Raw genomic sequence first — 26,627 nt, forward strand, 5'->3', positions numbered from 1 at the left:
TAGGAGAGTGCTTCGCTGTTGAAAAATGATCTTTGGCGGTTGCTTCAGCCATAAGCCCCAGGGGAAAGCGTAGCATTAGTTGAGGGAGTTTGGTGAGGGTCCACATTTTCCACCAGCAGAGCTGCAGAGATGAACGCACTGACAAGTATTGTACAGAGAAGTAATGTTCCAAGAATTCTATTTCATTCGTAATTGTCTTGAGTCGTCTTTACTAAAATCCATTGAGTAGAACAGTCAGGTGTTATATGCATATTGTTTTGGGGATTATCAGGACCACACAGCAGAGAGATCCGTGTGTATAGGTTTGTCTTGGGCAAGGCGTACGATACAGTTCCCTACAGTCGTTTAATGAACAAAGTAAGAGCATGTGGACTATCAGACCAATTGTGTGATTGGATTGAAGAGTTCCTAGATAACAGAACGCAGCATGTCATTCTCAATGGAGAGAAGTCTTCCGAAGTAAGAGTGATTTCAGGTGTGCCGCAGCGGAGTGTCGTAGGACTGTTGCTATTCACAATATACATAAATGACCTTGTGGATAACATCGGAAGTTCACTGAGGCTTTTTGGGGATGATGCTGTGGTATATCGAGAGGTTGTAACAATGGAAAACTGTGCTGAAATGTAGGAGCATCTGCAACGAATTGACGCATGGTGCAGGGAGTGGCAATTGAATCTCAATGTAGCCAAGTGTAATGAGCTGCGAATACATAGAAAGAAAGATGCTTTATCATTTAGCTACAATATAGCAGGTCAGCAGCTGGAAGCAGTTAATTCCATAAATTATCTGGGAGTAGGCATTAGGAGTGATTTAAAATGGAATGATCATATAAAGTTGATCGTCGGTAAAGCAGATGCCAGGCTTAGATTCATTGGAAAAATCCTAAGGAAAACAAAGGAAGTAGGTTACAGTACGCTTGTTCGCCCACTGCTTGAATATTTCTCACCAGTGTGGGATCCGTTCCAGATAGGGTTGATAGAAGAGATAGAGAAAATCCAACGGAGAGCAGCGCGCTTCGTTACAGGATCATTTAGTAATCGCGAAAGCGTTACGGAGATGGCAGATAAACTCCAGTGGAAGACTTTGCAGGATAGACGCTCAGTAGCTCGGTACGGGCTTTTGTTGAAGTTTCGAGAACAGACCTTCACCGAGGAGTCAAGCGGGATATTGCTCCCTCCTACGTATATCTCGCGAAGAGACCATGAGGATAAAATCAGAGAGATTAGAGCCCACACAGAGGCATATCGACAATCTTTCTTTCCACGAACAATACGAGACTGAAATAGAAGGGAGAACCGATAGAGGTACTCAAAGTACCCTCCGCCACACACCGTCAGGTGGCTTGCGGAGTATGGATGTAGATGTAGATGTAGAATGAGTCTCCTATTCCGATGTGATGACTAATGTCGAACTGATGTAGGATCCTCTTGCCATTTTTGGAAAGACTGTATTTCTATTGTTGGTGTTTATTTCTTCACGCCGATAGAGGACGTGATCTACACTACAGGTTAGCGTGCTAAGCTTTGTCCACCTGGTGTTTCATAAGATTTTTTATTTGTAGTAGTGCAGTTTCAATATTCCGACACAGAGCTGTAGCCTACTACACGCTTTTTTAAATTTCTTTTTACTTTATGTGATTCGTGTTTTGACCGCGTGGGTCACATAATTAACTTGGATATAATACAATAAATGTACATGTAGAGTATTTCTTACAGATGTTACCAAAATTTCCGACAGTTTGTAGATTGCGTCCAAACAATCAGTTGTGTCTTTGAATTACTGATCCGTCAGCGGATCAAAACGGGATTGTGCACTTTTCTAGTATGCAGAATGCTGCAGCCAATTGTAGTGACATGTAACTGTGTATCTGAATGGAAAGTAAGATGTGCCTGCCATTAGTACTTGGTTTGGAGTTCGACTTTCCAGTTGTATTTTTGTAACATTTGGCGAATTTAAACTCAAGATAAGCCGTTAACTGTTGATTGGACGCCCTTGAACGATATGTAATCTTAAAGTGCAAACCATTCGCTGTACGTCAACTACATAATACGTTCCAATCTGTCAATTATAAGTCCAATAAAAGCTGTTAATATGAAACGTGCTACTGGGGCGGAATGGGACGGAACAGAATTGGATTGTGTACCGTTCTGCCCCTTTCTTTTTTGATGCAAGTAGATTTCAAACAATATATTTCTTTTTTCCGTGCTTTTGCAGAGGGCTTGAACTTACCTTAGAAAGACAGACAGACAGCAGAAAGAAATGGCTTACCATACAAATCTGGCAAAGAAACGTGTCTAGCTACGCTTCCAATGTTGTCTATTTGCAAGTCAGAAAGTATATATTCTGCACGAGTGATGGGATTCGATAAATTAGCAATAACAGAAACTTGGTATTAAGCATTAAAAATAAAAATACATTTCTCAAAATGGCATTACAATACAGGGTGTTTCCAAATGAATATATGGGTTTTAAGACTTTGTAGCATTCACTACATTCACCCTACAGTTATAAATAATACATCAAAAGAAAGAGCAACTCCAACAGTTTTGTTTTTGTACCTGAACGCAAAGAGAAGAGAATAGAACGAGCCAAGACTACTGAATAACATGTTGAACGAGTGAGAGCCTTTCAAACGTACCCCCAAGAAATCAATTCGGAAGGCTAATCGTGAATTAGCACTTCCAGGGACACCTAAGGAGACGCCTACAACTATGTCTTTATTGTTTGCAGTTGTTGTACGGTTTACGTGCCAACTTTGCAACCGAAACTTTGCTGCATGGCGATGAAGATTTCCTGGATCGTATCCTCTTCGGTGACGAATCGACATTTCACTGAAGTGCAAATGTGAACACAAGTAACGTGTGCATCTGGGGCTTAACAAATCCCCACGAGACGTATAGTTGGAAAGAGACTAAACTGAATTTTTCTGTGCCATATCCCGGCGGAAAGTTTATGAGGAGCCTTTCTTTTTCGGTCAAGCAACTACAACTGGTGTTTCTTATCTTGATGCTGTAAATTATGGTTGACGAATGGTCGTCACACTGAACACTTGCAAGAAAAACTGTTCCAGCTGCTCTCTCATTTGATGTAATATTTATAGATGTAAGTTGAATGTAATAGATGCTACAGAGCCTTAGAACCCGTACACTCCTTTTTAAACGTTCTGTATTTTCTTATTGTTACCGTTTTTGGATCTTTCTTACTTCATAGTGTAAATTTATCATTAAACAAATGTATGTTTTACTTTTAAGATGATACTCCTAATAATGTCAATGCTTATGCCAAAAGTTTATTGAAAAATTGCCTTATTCCATTCTACCCCGTGCGTGGGGCGGAAGGTGAAATATGCACTCACTTTTTTGAGGTACAGTACAAAATATACACACATCAAAAAAAGTTTGCCATCACATCGATTCAGAGAGTTCCGGAACCTGTACAGAAAATTGGAATAGAGATCAACATAAATATTATTTCCGCGCTTTTTATTGCTCACGAAAACCACACATTGCATATTGTACCACCACACAGCGAGACCTTCAGACGTGGTGGTCCAGACTGCTGTAAACACCAGTACCTCTAGTACTCAACAGCACGTCCTCTTGCTTTGATGCATGCCTGTATTCGTCGTGGCATACTATCCACAAGTTCATTAAGGCACTGTTGGTCCAGATTGTGCCAGTCCTCAACGGCGATTCGGCGTAGATCCCTCAGAGTGGTTGGTGGGTCACGTCGTCCATAAACAGCCCTTTTCTACCCCAGGCATGTTAGATAGGGTTCATGTCTGGAAAACATGCTGGCCATTCTAGTCGAGCGATGTCGTTATCCTGAAGGAAGTCGTTCACAAGATGTGCACTATGGGGGCGCGAATTGTCGTCCTTGAAGACGAATGCCTCGCCAATATGCTGCCGATATGGTTGCACTGTCGGTCGGAAGATGGCATTCATGTATCGTACAGCCGTTACGGCGCCTTCCATGACCAACAGTGGCGTACATCGGCTCCACATAATGCCACCCCAAAATAGCAGGGAACCTCCACCTTGCTGCACTCGCTGGACAGTGTGTCTAAGGCGTTCAACCTGACCCGGTTGCCTCCAAACAGGTCTCCGATGATTCGACGTGTTGTTGGGCCCATCTGTAACGCGCTGCATGGTGTCGTGGTTGTGAAGATGGAACTCGCCATGGACGTCGGGAGTGAAGTTGCGCATCATGCAGCCTATTGCGCACAGTTTGAGTCGTAACACGACGTCCTTTGTCTGCAGGAAAAGCATTGTTCAACATGGTGGCGTTGCTGTCAGGGTTTCTCCGAGCCATAATCCGTAGGTAGCGGTCATTCACCGCAGTAGTAACACTTGGGCGGCCTGAGCGAGGCATCTCATGCACAGTTCCTGTCCTTCTGTATCTCCTCCATGTCCGAACAACTTCGCTTTGGTTCACTCGACACGCTTGGACACTTCCCTTGTTGAGATCCCTTCCCGGTTCAAAGTAACAATGCGGACGCGATCGAACCGCGGTACTGACCGTCTAGGCATGGTTGAACTACAGACCACACGAGCCGTGTACCTTCTTCCTTGTGGAATGACTGGAAATGATCGGCTGTAGGACCCCCTCCGTCATAGGCGCTGTTCATGCAAGTTTGTTTACATCTTTGGACGGGTTTAGTGACATCTCTGAACAGGCAAAAGGACTTTGTCTGTCATACAGTATCCACAGTCAACGTTTATCTTCAGGAACCGAGGTGACGCAAACCTTTTTTTGATGTGTGTATAACACACATTTTACGTGATTTTCCAGTAAGGGTTATACTGCAAGGTGACTTTTTTTATATCTTTAAGAAGTGTTTTATTGTGCTCCTAGCTGACAGCCCGGAAACAAAAAGTGAACTGTGTTTGTAGTGTAATATTGAAGACATTCATTTCCATGTATTTGTGAAAACAACTTTGAAGTTATGAAACATTTGTACAAAGAAATATGTGTACGCACAATGTATAACTACAGCTGCTTCGCCGCGCGGGGAAGCCGTGCGGTCTAGGGCGTCTTGTCACAGTTCGCGCGGCTTCCCCCGTCGGAAGTTGGAGTCCTCCCTCGGGCATGGGTGTTTCATGTTGTCCTTAGCGTAAGTTAGTTTACGTTACATTACGAAATGCGTAAGCCTAGGGACTGACGACTTCATCAGTTTGCCCCATAGTCCTTACCACAAATTTCCGTTACAGCTGCTTCGCATGTCTACGACGTGATTTTGTAAACGTCTCTATGGCAACACCTCTTCATACCTCTATGAACGGCTATCGTTTGTTTTTACCTACAGCCGTTTGCGCTTTGCAGATGAAAGTTGTCAAAAGCGCTGGTAGATACCAGGCATTTCCGTAAGTCGACTCGACTGTAGAAGTGCCTAAGTAGTAAAGAATAAACGTATTAAAGCTTCATGCATGATGCGACATGCGTTCAGGCGTCTCAGTGTTTATGACGTCGTCTCTCCGGAACTATGTATGGTACCATCACATAATGTTGTAGATACAGTACTGGCCATTAAAACTGATACACCAAGAACAAACGCAGATGATAAACGGGTATTCATTGGAAAAATTGAGAGGCACCCACATCACTTGCTCATACTGTGGCATCAAGCAGTCAGGCCTGCAAGATGAGTGGTCTGCCAAGCGAGTGGATTCATTCTTATTTATCGAGTAACATGAACTCTCGTACTCACAACTAAGTTACAAATTATCCTCCTATATGAATAACACGCAACGGAAACGCACATCTGACAATCAGTAATTTACAGAACTCTGACTGTTCACTACGCACTGGCAATACCACATTTTCTTTTTTTTTATTTAACGGCTTTTATCAACACGTGGCCATCGCACTGAATATGAATGGCGCATACATTATAAATTCTGGATATCATGACAACATACAATTCGAAGGAAAAGGCCACCAATCTTTTTCTTTTCACTATCTTATTTATTCCGATAAATTCTATAACCTAAACACACAAATTCTATAACCTACAACAATAACACATGATAAATTCCGCCCAGTGGGCATGGCTTTATATTGGTGATTCTCTATCTTATGGTCTCGTAATTATTTAACGCTACAGTGCACTTTCTGGATAGGATGGTGGATCTTTTATTATATCTCACACTTCGACTCTCACAATCATCATCTCGAAACTTTCCTCCAGACCGAGCGGTACAAAAGGAACACGCATAACCCACTACCTCTGAAACTACCTTGCTACTCTCCCATGCAAACCACACATACCCAAATTACATGACATACACCACACTACAACATGAAATACAACACAGGGAATAGTCACAAAATTATCACTTTCAGCTTTCCCACTTCAATTAATATTTATCCCAGTTTCACACGACACTGCCCCACTTCGTAATTCTACTTTCCTACTATGAACTCTGGAGATATATGCACGTCTTCCTGTGCAATGCAAGCCAAGTGGCGTTTCTGGATAGACGGCTGACTCACCTTGCTTCTCTCTCAGTGTATTATAGTTTGAATCAAGCGTCACACGGAAACATATCACGCAAAGTAATATTAAGAACATATTCATCACACACACGAGTCCTCAACTGATACCATGGACGAGTACTTCTCTTTATCCTTTGTCTCATACACAGATTGAGACTCATACAGTACTCACCACGTGGAAGTACTCGCCTCTAATTTCAAGTCCTGCACACGCTATTTCTTAAATATTTCAACTTATAGTACACACGCTAGTAATTCAGCTTAACTTAAGCACACAGAAGTATTTCAGCTTATTGCTACACGTGGTTTCATTGTGACCGTTGGTCACTTCCGAAGATTACTACGATCCCATTAATATTACCTGCCTGACATTTAATTCTCACCACAAAAGTTCCTGAAATAGAGAAATTATTATTTCAAACTACTCTTAAATATTCCACATGCATACCATGTCTCCACTCTTTTGTCTTTACGGAGCACAACTAAGACAGGTGCCGGCCGCGGTGGTCTAGCGGTTCAGGCGCTCAGTCCGGAACCGCGCGACTGCTACGGTCGCAGGTTCGAATCCTGCCTCGGGCCTGGATGTGTGTGATGTCCTTAGGTTAGTTAGGTTTAAGTAGTTCTAAGTTCTAGGGGACTGATGACCACAGATGTTAAGTCCCATAGTGCTCAGAGCCATTTGAACTAAGACAGGTCTTAACAGCACAAGATCCAGCGGCAGAGTGCTGAAACATGGCAGTTCTTCAGATCCTCTCGCACCTCTGTCGAAGTGGGGGAGCACCTTGCTACCGTATTGGTCAGCCACATTTCAGGCGCTCAAAGCTCAGATAAATTTCATCTCTTTGGTCCCACAACAGGTGGCCAGAGGATCATCTCAAAGATGATCATATATTCACATTCACTATCTGCGGTTAGCAGACGACCATACATTCATTCATTTCACAGATCTCACCAAACTGGATGTAGGGATTTATTTTGAGGGAGTGCACATGTGATCAATTAAATAAATAAATTGTCATTCTTTCTCACACTGGTATCCGGCTTCGCTGTATTAATTGAAATTGAGTTATTTTACAACAAAAATGTGTTGTTCTGACAAAAATAATGAAGTATGTTGTACCTATTTTCAATGTCGGGCGGTACTGTACCCTTTCAAAATATATTATACTAGAACTGATATTTGATTGCATTTTCACGCAATTTGGGTGCATAGATCCTGAGAAATCAGTACCCAGAACAACCACCTCTGGCCGTAATAAGGGCCTTGATACGCCTGGGCATTGAGTCAAACAGAGCTTAGATGGCGTGTACAAGTACAGCTGCCCATGCAGCTTCAACACGATACCACAGTTCATCAAGAGTAGTGACTGGCGTATTGTGACGAGCCAGTTGCTCCGCCACCATTGACCAGACGTATTCAATTGTTGAGAGATCTGGAGAATGTGCTGGCCAGGGCAGCAGTCGAACATTTTCTGTAACCAGAAAGGCCCGTACAGGACCTGCAATATGAGGTCGTGCATTATCCTGCTGAACTGTAGGGTTTCGCAGGGATCGAATGAAGGGTAGAGCCACCGGTTGTAACACATCTGAAATTTAATTTCCACTGTTCAAAGCGCCGTCAATGCCAACAAGAGGTGACAGACACGTGTAACCAGTGGCACCCCATACCATCACGCCGGGTGATACGCCAGTATGGCGATGACGAATACACGCTTCCAAGGTGCATTCACCGCGATGTCGCCAACCACGGATGCGACCATCATTATGCTGTAAACAGAAGCTGGATTTATCACAAAAAATGACGTTTTGCCATTCGTGCACCCAGGTTCGTCGTTGAGTACACCATCGAACGCGCTCCTGTCTGTGATGCAGCGTCAAGGGTAACCGCAGCCATGGTCTCCTAGCTGATAGTCCACGCTGCTGCAAACGTCGTCGAACTGTTCGTGCAGATGGTTGTTGTCTTGTAAACGTCCCCATCTGTTGACTCAGGGATCGAGACGTGGCTGCACGATCCGTTACAGCCATGCGGATAAGGTGCCTGTCATCTCGACTGCTAGTGATACGAGGCCGTTGGGATCCAGCACGGCGTTCCGTATTACTCTCCTGAACCCACCGATTCCATATTCTGCTAACAGTCATTGGATCTCGACCAACGCGAGCAGCAATGTCGCGATGTGATAAACCGCAATCGCGATAGGCTACAATCCGACCTTTATCAAAGTCGGAAACGTGATGGTACGCATTTCTCCTCCTTACACGAGGAATCACAACAACGTTTCACCAGGCAACGCCGGTCAACTGCTGTTTGTGTATGAGAAATCGGTTGGAAACTTTCCTCATGTCAGCACGTTGTAGGTGTCGCCACAGGCGCCAACCATGTGTGAATGCTCTGAAACGCTAATCATTTGTATATCACTGCATCTTCTTCCTTCTGTTAAATTTTGCGTCTGTAGCACGTCATCTTCGTGGTGCAGCAATTTTAATGGCCAGTAGTGTACAGTTAGCGACAGATGTGGATATTATCTGCGAAATTTATGCGAACAGAATCGGTCCAGTGGTTTAGGCGGTGATGTGGAATACACACACACACACACACACACACACACACACACACACTCACACACACACACACACACACACACACACACATATATATATATATATATATATATATATATATATATATATATATATATATATAAATGTGTGTGTGTGTGTGTGTGTGTATGCGGATATATTTTTATATACTAATATACATGAATTGTATTCGCAATTACGATTATGGACTACCATCAGCTGTATAATGGAATGGCGGCACTGAAAATTAGTGCTGCACTGGGACGCGTACCTAGAGTTACCACTTATCGCAACCAGACGCCTTCGCATTTGGCTATCTGAGCATGATTCACGGCCCGACCCTGACTTGCATATGTCGTCAACAACCTGCCTCATGGTGAAGCGACCACTCGCGACGATCGGGAAATCAGAATCGAGTCCCGATGCGGCACAAATTTTCATTGTCGTCATTCCGTTATACAGCTGATGGTTGTCCATATTCGCAATTGCGGATAGATTTCATGTTTTTCATAACGGCTGTTAATGCCTGTCCCTTTGGAAACTTATGCATGTCCAAAAACAGCCGGCTGGTGTGGCCGAGCGGTTCTAGGTGCTACAGCCTGGAACCGCGCGACCGCAAAGGTCGCAGGTTCGAATCCTGCCTCGGGCATGGATGTGTTTGATGTCCTTAGTTAGGTTTAAGTAGTTCTAAGTTCTAGGGGACTGATGACCTCAGCAGTTAAGTCCGATAGTACTCAGAGCCATTTGAGCCATTTTGAATCAAAGGAACATTGCATCGTAACAGAAGCAGTGCAATATCGTATTTTTGTAATACTAATAGGTTTGGGCGTGTGCAGGAGCAACATGAATGCGTGCTGTCGAAAACAGTAACGCATGGAGGCTTTTATCCAGCTTTGGATACCAAATGGCAGATGATGCTCCTGTTGCAGCTGAGGATGGTGACGTACGAAGACGGCACGGAGGGGACAGCAGGTCCAGCGAGAGCCGCTGCAAGTAATGAGGTGCGAGCCCCGTGAGAACTGCGGCGACAGGGCTGCAGCTGCGTGTAACGCGATGCGTGCTGCGTCGCCGGCGTGCGTGCGTGCGTGGGCCGGCAGGCGCCTGCGCGGCCTGTTCGGCGACCACCAAGTGGGCGCTGAGCACGCGCTTTATTACGGCTGCAGGGCAGCTCACTAGCGCCGCGTCTGCACGTGCGCCTGGCACGCTATCTCGCCGAAAAACTGTCAGCGCTGCGTACTTAGCAACCGCTCAGGTGATCATGATGTGGCTGATGTATCACAACATGAAATGTGCGAGGGCTATTCCCCCTCCCCCCCCCCCCTCCCAATGTCCGATCGGTCGCAAAGGTTATTTTTGTGCTCCATAGGTTGACAGCACTGACTCTACAATGATACACCTTAACTCCACTTTTGTTGTTCTTGTGCGCTATCTATGTTGGTTCAGTGAATAACTCCAAACGTAGAGGCTTTCAGTGCATTTTATTACGAGTGCTGCACTGTCTGTATGCATCAAGGAAAAAGTCAGAGGAGAGTGAAAGTGCATCTGTCTGCTAAGAAGATTGTTGTGGTAGGACATCCACTTCTAAAACTGACAGCAGTAACGAGTCGGCCGAGCGAATGATTCATGACTATCATTGTGTCCGAACTGATGAAATTGCTTGTCAGCTGATCATTAACCACAGTTTACAATTTCCAATCGTCTTTGAATCTCTAAAGTAACACAAAATATCTGCTCGAAAGGCACCGTGCAAAACTGACAAACACAAACTTGAACGTTTAATGTGACAATCACAGTGAAGGTATTTTGAAGAAATTGAAGAAGAAGAAGAAGAAGAAGAAGAAGACTTCCTCAGTCGTATATTAACTGTTGATGAGACGTGGACCCATCACTTCTAACGACAAAGTAAGCGGCAGAGGATGGTGTGGAAAATCTGTCTTTGCCTACAGCAAAAGAATTCAAAACCTAAACTTCCGCAGGAAAGTTGATTATGATCGTATTTTTAGATATGAAGGTCAATTGCAGATTCATGTAGACTCCATACGATCAGAGAGTAAATGGCTACAGCTACTGTAAGACAATATGAGATGTATGCCATTTCAGTCTTTCTCGGCGAATTCCAGTGATGAATTCTTCTCGGGTTATCAGCCGAGTGGTGACGTCGTCTTGTCGTAACGTTTCAATGAGTTTCGTACCCAACATCTTCTGACGAAGACTTTGCCAGAAGATGATGGGTACAAAACTCATTGAAACGTTACGACAAGGCGACGTCACCACTCGGCTGATAACCCGCGAAGAATTCATCAATATGGGATTTGAATCCAAAAACAAAACAACGAGGAGCGGGAAGCTTTCAAAAGATGTGATTTTCTCTCAGAATAATGCCCGCTCCCGTACAACTAAGAGAAAAATTCAGTGCATTGAAAATCTTGGTTTTTAGGTGTTGGAGCACCCACAATACAGCCCTGACATACCTCCAAGTGATTTTCACCTTTTCAGTGTGAAGAGAAACACCTACATGAATCCAAGTTTTCATCGGATGATGGCGCGAAATTAGCGCCTTGTTAAGATGGACCTTGTCAAGAGATGGACCAAGTTTAAGAGGGATTACGTAGAAAAATGAATTCACTTCAAATGTTGTTTTTCCAAATAAAGAAAATATGTTTGAAATATCATGTTTTCTTTTGGACTTGTAGTCTTATAATTTGGCTGATAGATAGGCAGGCGGTTAAGCAGGAGGTTGTGAGGAGGGAGCTGTGGTCTGTCTATGCAATAAACGAAATGCTGTTGTTTCGTGCCATACGCGTTTCGCTTCTTTCCGTTTGTGAAATATCTTCAGTGGCGGTTTTACGACCTCATTAACCCATATGTATCGTCCTACAATCACGTCTCAGGAAAAACAGAACACCTTGAACGAGTAGAGAAAGGACATTCATTTTCATAGGATATGTACATTAGCATGTTCTGCAGGAGTGATCTACATTTCAGTCACCTCGGTTCAGCATGTTTCCTGTTGCCTAATAGGCACAGGGTCCGCAATGGGCCCTGATAACGTGTTCCATACGTGATGGCATCCATCGACACATATAAGGCTCGAATATCGTCCTGTGATTTAGCCGCCCATGCTGCATTCAGCTGGTTCCAAAGTTCAAGTATGGTTGTTGCCACTGGGTCACACTGCTGCACCCATCATTTCACCATATCCTACACATTTTCGACTGGCGACGAGTCTGGTGTTCTGGGGGGCCAGAGCAAAAGTCTGACATCCTTTGACACCAACAGCAACTTGTGGTGATGCATTATTTTGCTGAAAAATGGTGTCTGAGGTGCAGTTACGGGTCGCAGGATGTCATTCACGTGGGTCACACTGGTCACAGTGCCCCAGACAAGCACCAACTGTGATTTGTGATTGTACCCAATAGTACTCCACACCATAAGGCCTCGAGTTGGCACTGTATGTCTTGTATGGATGCATTCACTGTGATGCCGCTCCCACGGACAGTGGCGAACCAAAATGCGGCCACCATTTTCAAACAAACAGAACCTGGATTCGTCCGAAAACACTATCTGATGTCATTCCTGTCCTCAGTGGCGTCGTTCCGTATACTGTTGCCGTTTAGCATGCTTCTGTAGATTCGTATAAGGTAGGCGGAGAAGTGGACGACGCGCACCTAACCCATGATGTAATGAACGGCGACGGACTATCAGCCCTGATAGTCCGTCTATTGCGACGGAGCCGAGGATGTAGCAGATCCGTCCTGCAATACCATTCGGATGAGGTGTCGATCTTCTTGGGGAGGGGGGGGAGGGGGGGGTGGTCTGGGTGGTGCGAACTGACTCATCTCGTAGTGTTCTACAGCCCTCCGTGAACCATTCGCCACACACCCGTTGCACTGCCGAAACACTCGTACCACACGAGCAGCAATTTCTCGGATGGATGAGCCGGCCGGAGTGGCCGTGCGGATCTAGGCGCTACAGTCTGGAGCCGAGCGACCGCTACGGTCGCAGGTTCGAATCCTGCCTCGGGCATGGATGTGTGTGATGTCCTTAGGTTAGTTAGGTTTAATTAGTTCTAAGTTCTAGGCGACTGATGACCTCAGAAGTTAAGTCGCATAGTGCTCAGAGCCATTTCCCGGATGGATGCATCACATCCTCTCGTGCCAATAATTCGCCCTCTTCCTTACTCACTGATTTGACGGTACCGCTCCGCATACGACTGCGAGGCACCCTGCACGTTTGCTCGAGTCACACTGATCCATTACCTTCCATTTATAGCGACAACGAAAGCCTCAGACACATTTTACTGGTGGGTGGTATTGGGCTGCGATATCGATGTAGACCTCGAACCCCCGGGCCGACATGGCTCAAATGCTAATCATTTTTGCAGAACATACTAATGTACATGTCCTATTAATATGAACGTCCTGTCTCTAGCCATTCAAGAAGTATATACAGTAAACAGACACAACCAACAAAAATAAACAGTGAAAGTAAAGTGTACAGTTGAACTGTGTTCGAAAACTGCCTGAAATCGTACATCCTGGTGCACGCAGGCTAGCTTCCAGTAGACGACAAAAATTCACATTGCCCGATTGACGGTAGCGTGGGCCCGCGTAAACAGCGGGCTAGCAGAAGAGGAGCGGGTACCCTGGTGCTTCGCGCCGCGGGGGTTAAGCCACCCACTTGGCCGCGGTAGGCGATAGTGGGAAGGTAACGAATGCGGCGGGGACAGCCGCTCTGAAATATTCACTGCACAGATCAAAAATAAAAAAATAAAACCTGTACTTATACCGCCGGGAAATAACGAAGTATATTAATGTAAAGAGAAAATGAAGTTTAATATCTGAAGCGAAGCTGTGGACTTACATTTAATTTTTGATACGTTATTTATTGATTCTCCCGTTACTTCTTGGTAGAACGGTTCTATATTTAAGTCTGAATAACAAGTACACCAATTTTTGTTTATTTCCAACTAGTTTTCGGCTTATTAGGCTATCTTTGGGAAACAACTGACTAGCGTGTGCAAGAAACACTAGTACTTAGGTAACCAAACATTATATATACACTCCACTTCTACAGAATGTCGTGCACCAGATTTGTTCTTTAACATTGAAACTACATTTTACGCGATGAACAATATTAAGTGCAATAAATAATTGAACTATACAGTATTATAAGTTAGATGTCTATAATGCTAAAATTTATAAGGTATTGACCCACTTGTTGAGAACTGTCATACTGAACACGCTTCATTTATGTTGTGCCCCAAACATGCTTTTCAACATTGTAAACTACACTTTACGCAATGGACAGTACTTCAAATGGTTCAAATGGCTCTGAGCACTATGCGACTTAACTACTGTGGTCATCAGTCCCCTAGATCTTAGAACTACTTAAACCTAACTAACCTAAGGACAGCATACACATCCATGCCCGAGGCAGGATTCGAACCTGCGACCGTAGCAGTCGCGCGGATCCGGACTGCGCGCCTAGAACCGCTAGACCACCGCGGCCGGCTGGACAGTACTAATCACAATAATTAGAATAGATAATATTATGATATTATGGGTACATGGTTATGATTCCATAGTTTGTGGGTTCGTGACATTGGTTGAGAACTGTCTGACTGAGCACTAGTCACTGAAATTGTGCAACAAACATATTTCACATTGTGGGATTACAGTTTACGCAATGGCCAATAAGCACAGTACAACTAAAATATACAGTATTACAAGTTATATTGTTGGAACGTTGAAGTTTATGACGTAAGCAAGGTAAGGAATATGAAATTCTATCTTGTCTTCATTTTGTGTCACAGTATGTCAGTGTGACGTTTTCGACGTGTGTCTAACGCTATCCTGGTCGTCTGCTCTTCGTAACTTCTTGTAAAGCCAGTTTGTTGTGTCAACTTGTGAATCAGAAAAATAAAAGCATTTAATAAACTTTAGCTATTTTAAATACAAACTACGTGAATTGTGTACATTATTTAAAGTGATCACCATTCACAATCTTGCCTGGTTTTATTTTAACTATGTTGTCAGCACGTCGTTCTGTTGGTTGATGCGACGAGCGTTCCCCTCTAGACGACACTCACATAGCCAAATAACTTTTGAAATCCCAACCACGTATCTAGTACCCATAACTTTCCAGGAAACTTCGTTTTATGTAGTACAGATACAGGCAAGTACCCCACATCAAAAATATAGAAGCAACAAAGGAAACATAAAACAGAAAACATAAAAAAATGACATGCGTTGCCCTCCACTCTGGCTCAAGTCCTTACTCCTGAGTTCTCTCTTGGCATGCACTACCGCCTCATCTCTGAGAGTGGTCGGGCACAAAAAATTGTCACCCTACAGTCTTTTGACTTTAACCAGTTAGGGAATAAGGATCCCAACAATAAACGGAAAGCTTTCTGACTGCGCATAAAATATATATTGATGCAAGCAGCGAGGGAATTGTAGTAAGTGAAAGAACTAATAGAGACATTGTTCTGAATGAATAGAAAAACTTATTTTACATACAATATTTTTAGACGACTATCCCACGTTTACTAAACAAAGCGAATTACATGTTAGTAGCAGCTATGGAAAATTTTATTGCCCATGTAAATGCAAAGTGCAAATAAATTGATGTCAAATTGTGTGTAAGAAGATAAAGACAACAATTAAATAAAACAGCAATAAATCAAGTATAAGCACAGCTGGAACGTCCTCCTGTGATTCGCTTGTCGATTTCTTCCTTTGGAAATGATACTTTCAAAGCGAGCTGTTTTCATACACATACCTTGACCATTTAAATGAAGTCACTCGCTTGCATCATGAGCTGCACCAGAACTTCGCCATGATAAACACGCCTCGGACAGGGCACCCAGCTTAGTTGAGATGCTAAAGTTTCTGGCAGTTTAACGGGTCAAGTGGCATAACTGCTATCGTAAATGTGACGGCGCCCAAGGACTTCCTAAGTGACTCTGCGTTCATTGGGTGAACTCGTGCTGACTGCATCTCTGCATGTAGATAACGCGCAACAAAAAAAGAATGAATTACAGCACGAAGACTACTGTGAGTACTTTGTGTTTGTGGAGGTCGATATCGAGAGTCTTGGCACAGTTTTACAATGTTTCGAGAAAGAGAAGCCACACTTCAGTACTGTAATAAGCTTGTCATCAGAAAAGAAAAGAAACCGAAGAAGACAAACTCTGGCTCAATAACGAATTCATTTGTTATATTAGTATGGTGTGTGAACAAGTCTTTCGAACGTTCCGTTGGAACTGTGTTACAATCAAATATTAGAGATGCAGGAAATGGTTTGAAACAACGCAAGCGTTCGAAACTGACACCATAAAAGATTATGTGAAACTGTAACGCAAAACTAAAGTTCCCGGTCCATCTCTCGCGTCCGTCGGCCGTCGTAAGTTAATATATTATTATTGTTATTTTGATTTTTTGATTGTTGCCGACTTACGTGGTGGTCCTTAATAAAAATGATATTTCATTTAATTTTGATTTACGATTAAATGCTTTCCTGAAGTTCTCCTTTTTAACAATATTAATCTCAAATTATTTGTTACGTTAATGAATGTTAGACTCGCTGAATCTTAAAAAATGAGCATATAAGTTGAACAATGTAATAAACTTTTCATATTAATTTCCTCACCTAGTCAGTTCACTTCAAAGCAAAAGATCTTTAGTTATTAATTACAATTGCGGCCCACACACGCGCGAGAGTATTTTTCTTACCTCCGTTAACCATTCTATTCTAGTCTGAGTCCTGGCTCTGGCTCTCGGCTATGGTACTGAAAATAAGAGTCTTAAAGCTACGTATTTCTGCAACTTCGTGCGGCTGTGGAGAAAAATTAATATTATGTTAATAGCGGGCGAGTATTTCGCTTCCGCTAATTTTTCATAAGTTAATATCGCCACGTAATGGCGTCGTTGGCTGCATCGGCCGCTGCGAATGTTCAACTGTAAATTACTTGAATGCAGGTTAATTCAAGGAAGGCGGACATGAAATCGGGATCACCTCTTACAAATTAAAAGTGCACAATAATATTAAATGAATATATTATATGCTTAACTCATACAAATATGCTTACATTTGCCAGCACTCGAAAGATGTCCGTCTATACACAATCAAAACAAGAGAAGAAGCGAAGTCGACTAAAAAAATTAACAAAAGAGCGTATCTTGTCGCTCTTTAGATCATTTTGTCATAAATTATTTCTTTGCAATCTAAACCTACACAGAGAAATTATTATTTTACGGCTACATGATAAAAATATATTATTAAATTTTTTAATGTCTCTTCTTTATAAATACTGTTTTTTAAGTCTTTTCGTAATATAGCACTGGGGACGCTATACACCGAAATGTTGCAATTACACAAAAGATGCTGACGTTTTATGGAGCAAACTGTAATAAATGGGGAAACAGAAAAGCAAGTAACAAACTTCTAATACTTAGAATGCAATATATCACATGGAGACGACATTGATTTTCGATATTAGATAGACAATTTGAACTTAATGAACGGTAATATTAGATGAACGTGACAAAAGAAAATAAGAAAAGAAGCACTTCTGAAATTTTATAAAACACTGTCGTTTCTAGTTGTACTGTATGGAAGCAGAACATGAATAGGCAACAAAAAAAGGGGACCAACTAAGAGTCCAGAGTTCAAAAAAGAAATTTCTCGGACGTGAACCAGAATACCCAACACAAGGTCGAAAGGAAAATACATAAAGAACAGCAAAAGTTTGATTACTGTCCACATCCAAAAAAGAGAAGACCATACGAAGGAAAATGAAAGAATACGCCAGTGTGATGGAGGATGAGACTGCAACAATACCATACAAATACAAACCAGCTGGAAAATGATACACAGGGGGAGACAAAGCCATACGCAAGAACTAAGACTATTCTCAGTAGGTAGTCGTAAAAGGTAAAGCATAATAAGTGCAGAAGATGCTGATATAATAAAACAAAACAGGCAGAGAATTAAATCCCAATTCCTACAGATATAGTATTCCTTCTAAAAGCATAAATTGGATCCATTTCCAACAGAAGGATCACGAAGGACACTGTATCCTACTCTCTGTTCATGACACGTCTCAGAGAGATACACATTTCAGCCCTTAATGTAGATGCACCATATACTGATCAGGAACTGCACTTCATCGTCTCATTTACCTTGACATGTGAATTTGGGAGAAATTTGGTTTTCATGATCCAATCAAAACGACGAGGCCATTTCTCTCTTTCGTGACACATAAGTTTTGGCACTTGCATGCTTAAGAATGAACAGCAGCAACGTGAGGAACTACGGAGATAGACACTAAAGAAAATTGTGGGGCTACAACAATAACATTCGAAACCATTCAAATTATGTAGTGATTTTCCAGAAATTGAGACCCATAGAAGACGGAAATACAGGCCACAGAAAAATACTTGGACATCAAAAGGAGAGAAACATTTTCCGTTATGCGGAAGGTGCAGATATAAAAAACTTTTCTAATTTTATGAATAAAACAACCGACACAATGTTTTCGTATTTAACTGTAATTTTGAGTTTCGTCCGAATTGGCCCACCTTCATATCTTAAATCCACGAAGACGGTAGCTACCACTAGTGTTGGCGGGTGTGCCCAAGACGTCATCTTGACGGTGTTACTCACAAAACAATAAAACACAATATCTGTTCCCTCATGCTCAGTCTGAAAAAGGAATGGCAACGTCAATCGAGACGGACAGTAGAAAAATGTAAACAGTGTTCGCTGCTCAGTTCGACGAGTCATTGTCCGTCCTCGCCTTTTTCAACTACGCTGAGTTTGTGTAATCGACTTTTACTATTAGTAACTGAATAATAAAGTCGTGCAAACACAGAGTGCGTCCGCTCGAGCGGGTGGCGGAGTGGGGGGAACCGGTGCGCGGTCGCCCTAAAAAGTGTTAGTTTTTCGTAGTCATTTCGTGATCCCTACAACTTATAAAATCGTAAAAATTATTTAATATTATGATCTCACAACTCTGTTCCAGGAAAATAAGCCTAAAACCATTGCTAAAGGGGCTATCCTCTGATAAGATCTGGCAAATTAGCGAGAGTGCCTGTTTTTTGTAATCGACATATCTCGAAAAATAATTAATGTTTTTTTTATTTTTCAAACAAATACTTATTCGACTTACCGCAGATCTACTTACAGTAAATAGCAAGTATGGGAACGCGAATGTTAACGAGTTAAAGACAATCCGATGTTTAACTTTTTTTTCGATATATCACGCAGCGTAAGAAAGCAATCCATACTTATAAAAAAAAAAGGAATCAATAGATCTTTTTAAGCCCTAAGACTTTCTCGTTTAACATTTTTCGATCGGGACTATAGATTTTTATTTATTTAAGATAAACATTTTTTTGCAGCTTTTCGGAATTTTTAGGCCAAGTTCTCCAACTTGGATTGAGTTTCATGAAACTATTTGAAATTTAATTTCCTTTACGCTCATATTTTATGTGTTCAGGTAATGATTTTTGCAAATTTAACTATGCCGTCTCAGAATGCTTGGACTATACCTCCGAATTCATCGCGATTTTTTTTATTTCAATGTTACTCCTCGGGCCCTTGTATGGACCTTTCTTGATGATTAAACTTCACTGTCAGACAATAGCACTGGCCTTACAGCCGTTTTATAAATTTTGCCTTTGGTTTTTATGGGTATTTTTGAATTACACAGAACCTCTGAAAGCATACGCCACTTTTTCCAACCAGATGTTACTCTTCGACACGTCTGCTTCAACTGATCCGTTCTCTGATATTACTAATCCCAGATACTTGAAATTTTAACCTCTTGCAAGTGTGATGTAATGAAGCTCCATACAGTGACTAGAGTAAGTAGGGAAATTTATAACAGGCATCATGGGCGTGAACGAAAAAAAAAAAAAAATCTGTAATCACAGTGTAGCAGAAGAAAGTGAATGTAGTGACTGCCCCAAAACCATGAATAATCTTAAAAGTTCGTACTGACTGCAAACAAGCCAGACAGACACAGAGCACAACGCAGTCTCCTGCTGCTCTGTACTCAGCTGTAGGCTGTGAAAGGTATCGCAGGGCGGAAGGAGAGGGGAGGGTGAGTTGGGAAGCCTGACCGAGCCAACCCCGGGGGTTCCCCAAACGGTATCGACTTTTTGGGTCATCCCGGGGGCTTCCAGCGTCGGCAGCGGATGGCGCGCTGGCCTGGCTGTCTGGCTGTGAGTGTGCTTAATTGTGTCCAGTGGTTCGGTAGCGCTGTGTAGGAGGGGACGCGGTCAGCCGCTTTGTACGCCAGTAGCAGGGACGGGCGAGCAGCAACCGTCGCTCCGTCTGCAGACGGCGACCACTTTACTCATAACAGGTATGTAAAAAGAGCTTCACTGTTATCTTCTTTACTTCGTTAGGATGGCGACCTGACTGGGTGACCTGGAAAACAGGGAGCTCTCAGGGAAATTAAATTCGCGGAAATAATCCGGTAAATATCGGGGTAATTCTGAAAGATTCACAGAGTTCTGAGAGAGTGTGTGTAAGGAGGATTAATATTCCTTGACAGAAAAAAATGAACTGAATCATTTTGCTTCAAATCACTCCGAGATTCTGCTTCCGAAACAATCGGTTCTGAGGTCGAGTAGGGAAGGGTAAAGAAGTTAACTGAATTAATGTAACTAAATCACACGTTACTTTTATCTAATAATAGTCTTCTTTGTAGCAATAAGTAACAGTTCACAACAAAGCAAATTTACCTAGGTGTTTCAGAAAAAGACTAACATCAAAAATAAATTGGGCGCATATATTTGAGATTTCAATAGGAGGGAGTTGTCTTTTACCAAAATCGAGGTAATTTCCAAGAATGATTGCCTATTGAAGTCGTGGGGTCCAAACGATACATATCGAACGTGCGATTGTAAATCGACCATGCGACTCTGTTAGCGGGCGTTATGATCAATTGTTTGTGATCGTCATTCTTCAGTTACATACCTCCGAGAATTAAGGGTATAGCGTACACATCACATGACCTTTCACATGACGACAACACCGACGACGAGTAAGGTAAGTCATCTCCTTTGTAATTACAAGTATTTTTGTAACGGTCTTCTTTTGTCATTGCTGCAGTGACCACCGTAAACATACCCATAACGCCAGCCACCAGATTCACATGATCGATTTAGGATCGCACGTTCGATATGTATCGTTTGGACCCCGCGGCATCGATAGGCAATCATTCTTGAAAATTACCAAAATCAATTTTAGTGTTCATGAGCTAGTAACCTCCACACAGCATATGACCAGTGATACACACTGTAATTATTTGGGGACTATTAGAAATTTTTTCTGTCATTGTACCCTTTGAGGACTGTAATGTCAATAAATGGTCAGTGTGTAGTTAGAGGTCATCTGTCATTCAACTATCACTGATTGTATTTTACAATCTGGATCTGTAATAGAGTCGGCGAAAGAAATTCCCTGATAGTCGCAGTGAGCTTGAGGCAGCTGCTTCACGCGCCCACGTCAAACAATCACTTAACGCGATTTCGTGTACGTCTCTATGGCAACGCTTCACTGTTATCATGGTTCTACAGAAGACAATTATTTTGTTTCTTCGGCTGCCGTTCGCGCTTCGCAGTTGAAACCTGGTCACAGGGCCGCCATCTGCCAGGGAATTTCTTTTGTTCACTCTACTGTAGGACGTAAATGTTTTATATGTCTCTTGCACCGAACAAAATGTAACGAAGTACTTAGTAAAGTATGTCATTCTTTGTGCTTAGTGGAGAACAGGGTGACACTCGTAACTTTAAAATTACGAAACAGCGTATCCTCTGTACACGAATAGTTCTTGAATACGGGGTTAACTATAGATAACATCCATAAATAAGTTGAGTTACTTAGTTTGAAGGTCTATAACAATTAACCGAGCGAGGACAAAGTCGAGTATAGTCATGTGCTAGATTAGGCCAAAAGTGCCGGAGAGATTACGTCGATAATTATTGTAGACTTTGTTAGCAGCGTGCAGTGGATATAAGATACATCGGTGAGATATCTCACTGAATGTCATGAGTATAATACGAGGGCAGTTCAATAAGTAATGCAACACATTTTTTTTCTCGGCCAATTTTGGTTGAAAAAACCGGAAATTTCTTGTGGAATATTTTCAAACATTCCCGCTTCGTCTCGTATAGTTTCATTGACTTCCGACAGGTGGCAGCGCTGTACGGAGCTGTTAAAATGGCGTCTGTAACGGATGCGCGTTGCAAACAACGGGCAGTGATCGAGTTTCTTTTGGCGGAAAACCAGGGCATCTCAGATATTCATAGGCGCTTGCAGAATGTCTACGGTGATCTGGCAGTGGACAAAAGCACGGTGAGTCGTTGGGCAAAGCGTGTGTCATCATCGCCGCAAGGTCAAGCAAGACTGTCTGATCTCACGCGTGCGGGCCGGCCGTGCACAGCTGTGACTCCTGCAATGGCGGAGCGTGCGAACACACTCGTTCGAGATGATCGATGGATCACCATCAAACAACTCAGTGCTCAACTTGACATCTCTGTTGGTAGTGCTGTCACAATTGTTCACCAGTTGGGATATTCAAAGATTTGTTCCCGCTGGGTCCCTCGTTGTCTAACCGAACACCATAAAGAGCAAAGGAGAACCATCTGTGCGGAATTGCTTGCTCGTCATGTGGCTGAGGGTGACAATTTCTTGTCAAAGATTGTTACAGGCGATGAAACATGGGTTCATCACTTCGAACCTGAAACAAAACGGCAATCAATGGAGTGGCGCCACACCCACTCCCCTACGAAGAAAAAGTTTAAAGCCATACCCTCAGCCGGTAAAGTCATGGTTACAGTCTTCTGGGACGCTGAAGGGGTTATTCTGTTCGATGTCCTTCCCCATGGTCAAACGATCAACTCTGAAGTGTATTGTGCTACTCTTCAGAAATTGAAGAAACGACTTCAGCGTGTTCGTAGGCACAAAAATCTGAACGAACTTCTCCTTCTTCATGACAACGCAAGCCCTCACACAAGTCTTCGCACCCGAGAAGAGCTCACAAAACTTCAGTGGACTGTTCTTCCTCATGCACCCTACAGCCCCGATCTCGCACCGTCGGATTTCCGTGTGTTTGGCCCAATGAAGGACGCAATCCGTGGGAGGCACTACGCGGATGATGAAGAAGTTATTGATGCAGTACGACGTTGGCTCCGACATCGACCAGTGGAATGGTACCGTGCAGGCATACAGGCCCTCATTTCAAGGTGGCGTAAGGCCGTAGCATTGAATGGAGATTACGTTGAAAAATAGTGTTGTGTAGCTAAAAGATTGGGGAATAACTTGGTGTATTTCAATGCTGAATAAAACAACCCCTGTTTCAGAAAAAAAATGTGTTGCATTACTTATTGAACTGCCCTCGTATTTTAGTTCTGTGTAAGTACGAGATGGCAACAGAAAGAAATCTGTAGTTTGGGCTATTTTATAGCGAACATTGCTATCTACAAACTACAGGGAATTCATCTGTCGTTTGCCGCGTGGGGTAGTCGTGCGGTCTAAGGGCGTCTTGTCACGGTTCGCGCGGCTCCCTCCGTAGGAGGTTCGAGTCCTCCCTCGGGCATGGCTGTGTGTGTGTTGTCCTTAGGGTAAGTTAGTGTAAGGTAGATTAAGTAGTGCGTAAGCCTAGGGACCGATAACCTCAGCAGTTTGGTCCCATAGTCCTTACCACCAAGTATCAAATTTTCAGCTGTCGTTAACACATCTTGAAAGCTCTTCGTTCCTCAAAAGGTACGTAATTTCTGCTATACACGCTGAAGTTCCTACAGTGTTGGAGTTCTTGTGATCCTTATTATGCTCTCGATTTATTTAAAAAGAAAACACTTTTCAGCTAGCCGGTAGTCCTACCCCATTGCTCTAAAAATGCACAATACATTTCTCTGTTATAAAATGCATCCTTTACATGGGATCCAAGGTTTTCTTCCCGCCTATCATTCTTGTTACAATGTTGCAGCACTTATTTCATCTGTATGGGTTAACGCCAGTACCAGTCCAGTAATGTAAATGTGCATTTTCCGTTTCCCTGCTCGGTTCTCCAGCAAATTAACATGATTTATTGTACTGGATTTCCGATCCTGCTGTCGCTCTTTCCAGACATCTCTGCACACCACTACTTTGAATGTAACACAAACCTGAAGCTAGCCAAAACAGTCGCCTGAGCTTGGAACATGGGAAGCCTCGGCCATCAGCCTACTCATAACACTTCTTTTGTATCATAACCTGTGTTGGGATTCGTCAAATATTTCGTTAGATCTCCTAATGACTCGAAAATTTTTAAGCCCTTCAAAAGCAACTTTTGTCGAATGTAGCACAATAGTTTTGTTCTCCTAATTTCCGTGAATTAAGGGCAGTAATTCATTTAATGGCAGTGTGAAACGATTAGAGTTTTAATGTGTAAAGTATATGGAAGTTTAAACGAAAGGACTATTAAAAGTCAATTTAATAACGGTCGTCTACTTAGTTGTCCGCCCCGATAGCTGAGTGGTCAGCGCTACGGATTACCGTCCTACGGGCCCGCGTTCAATTCCCGGCTGGGTCGGGGATTTTCTCCGCTCAGGGACTGGGTGTTGTGCTGTCTTCATCATCATTTCATCCCCATCCGCCTCGCAGGTCGCCCAATGTGGCGTCGAATGTAATAAGACCTGCACCAGGGCGGCCGGACCTGCCCCGCAAGGAGCCTCCCGGCCAATGACGCCAAACACTCATTTTCCATTTCCACCTACTTAGTTTAAATGCCACTCCTCAGGCGTGAATTCTGCAAACCATCTTCAAGTAATAACAAACAAGCGGAAAAATGCTCGTACGGGAACACAAAAAACGCTAATATAATCCTGTTTTAAAAGACCGTGACTGAAAAGTGAGGCATCAGCTCCTTCAGTCTATTTTCCTCAGTACCCAGAAACCGATAACGGATAAAGATTTTTGAGAACGAAAGATGGCACTTCTAAATAAATGCCTGGAGAATATACCGTTAAAATTTGTGCAATTTCTTGCGGTTATTTATTATATAGATTCCACCTCACAACGGATTTTATGTTTTCACGTGAGTATTTTGCCTATAGAAGTAGGAAAACTCTGAACCTCTGTATCTCGGAAACGGATAAAGATACCAAGAAAACGTTCCAGTTTTTTTAGATAGGAATCTTAGGAATGTATCGTAAGTAATTCAACCATTTGCTGTGCATAGCCGTCTTGGAATCCGTGGCTCTATTTTGGTACCCAAAAACCAAATTTTTCGGGTTTTCACAGGAATCTACCTTGAACTAAATGATGCCTCCATAAGCTCCTTAAAGAGCATCATAGACCAAATGTAACGCAGAAATAACCAACGGATTTGCTCAATTTCCAAATCTGCAGGAAGTGTGTAATATTCAAACTTTCACGCTATACAATAGGATGGTTAGAGTAAGGGCTATCCAAAACACTTGGACCAAACTTTCTATCACCAATAGAATCCGAGGTATGAGCTCCGGAAAAATCCCGTTTTTATGCGCGGTGTTTTGGAACGTGCACACCGATCTCATACACCCGATATATGTTTACTATTGTATAACTGAATGTAATATTGACGGTACGTATGTTGTCGGGTTCCCACCTGATGCGACGATTCCATTCTTCAGCGCAATGCTCGTACTTCTGCAGCCTCCACCATCGCTCTTAGCATATGCATAAGAGATCTAAATATTGCTTGGAAAAATGATAAAATTAAATCGGCTGGTATTCGAAAACACACCATCAGATAATCATGCCGAGAAAACACATAGAAATACGAGGTGTGGCTAGAAAAAAACCGGACTAGTACTGGTGAAACAATAAAACGAATGCAATAAGGCTGTAAGTCGCGTGGCCTGTCACGTGACTCTCGCTCCGCCTACTGCTCGAGTTTCATCTGCCTCCTGCACTCAGTCTGCCCGTGGCGTCTGTTTTAAGTAGTTGACGTTTTGTCTGTGCGTCGGAAAATGTTGAGTGTACAGAAAGAACAGCGTGTTAACATCAAATTTTGTTTCAAACTAGGAAAATCTGCAAGTGAAACGTTTGTAATGTTACAACAAGTGTACGGCGATGATTGTTTATCGCGAACCCAAGTGTTTGAGTGGTTTAAACGATTTAAAGATGACCGCGAAGACACCAGTGATGACACTCGCACTGGCAGACCATTGTCAGCAAAAACTGATGCAAACATTGAAAAAATCGGTAAATCGGTAATCCTTGTCAACTCCTGTTAACTCAGACACTGCTCTGATTGTTAAACGGCGATCTTGTCGAACAAGTTTACCGATTTTTTCAATGTTTGCATCAGTTTTTGCTGACAATGGTCTGCCAGTGCGAGTGTCATCACTGGTGTCTTCGCGGCCATCTTTAAATCGTTTAAACCACTCAAACACTTGAGTTCGCGATAAACAATCATCGCCGTACACATGTTGTAACATTACAAACGTTTCACTTGCAGATTTTCCTAGTTTGAAACAAAATTTGATGTTAACACGCTGTTCTTTCTGTACACT

The 26,627-nt window shown here is 42.8% G+C and overlaps 1 protein-coding gene across 1 annotated transcript in view; it reads left to right on the top strand.

Annotated features, from left to right (window-relative positions):
- The first annotated feature begins 20,424 nt into the window (after positions 1 to 20,424).
- LOC126197083 (uncharacterized) overlaps positions 20,425 to 26,627 on the top strand; it is a 576,613-nt gene continuing 570,410 nt past the window's right edge. Inside the window, exon 1 of the mRNA XM_049934616.1 lies at positions 20,425 to 20,446. The gene's annotated coding sequence lies outside the window, so the exon portion shown is untranslated. The remainder of the gene's footprint in view (positions 20,447 to 26,627) is intronic.

Source organism: Schistocerca nitens, chromosome 1 (genome assembly GCF_023898315.1).
Source record: "Schistocerca nitens isolate TAMUIC-IGC-003100 chromosome 1, iqSchNite1.1, whole genome shotgun sequence".
NCBI classification, from domain to species: Eukaryota; Metazoa; Arthropoda; class Insecta; order Orthoptera; family Acrididae; genus Schistocerca; species Schistocerca nitens.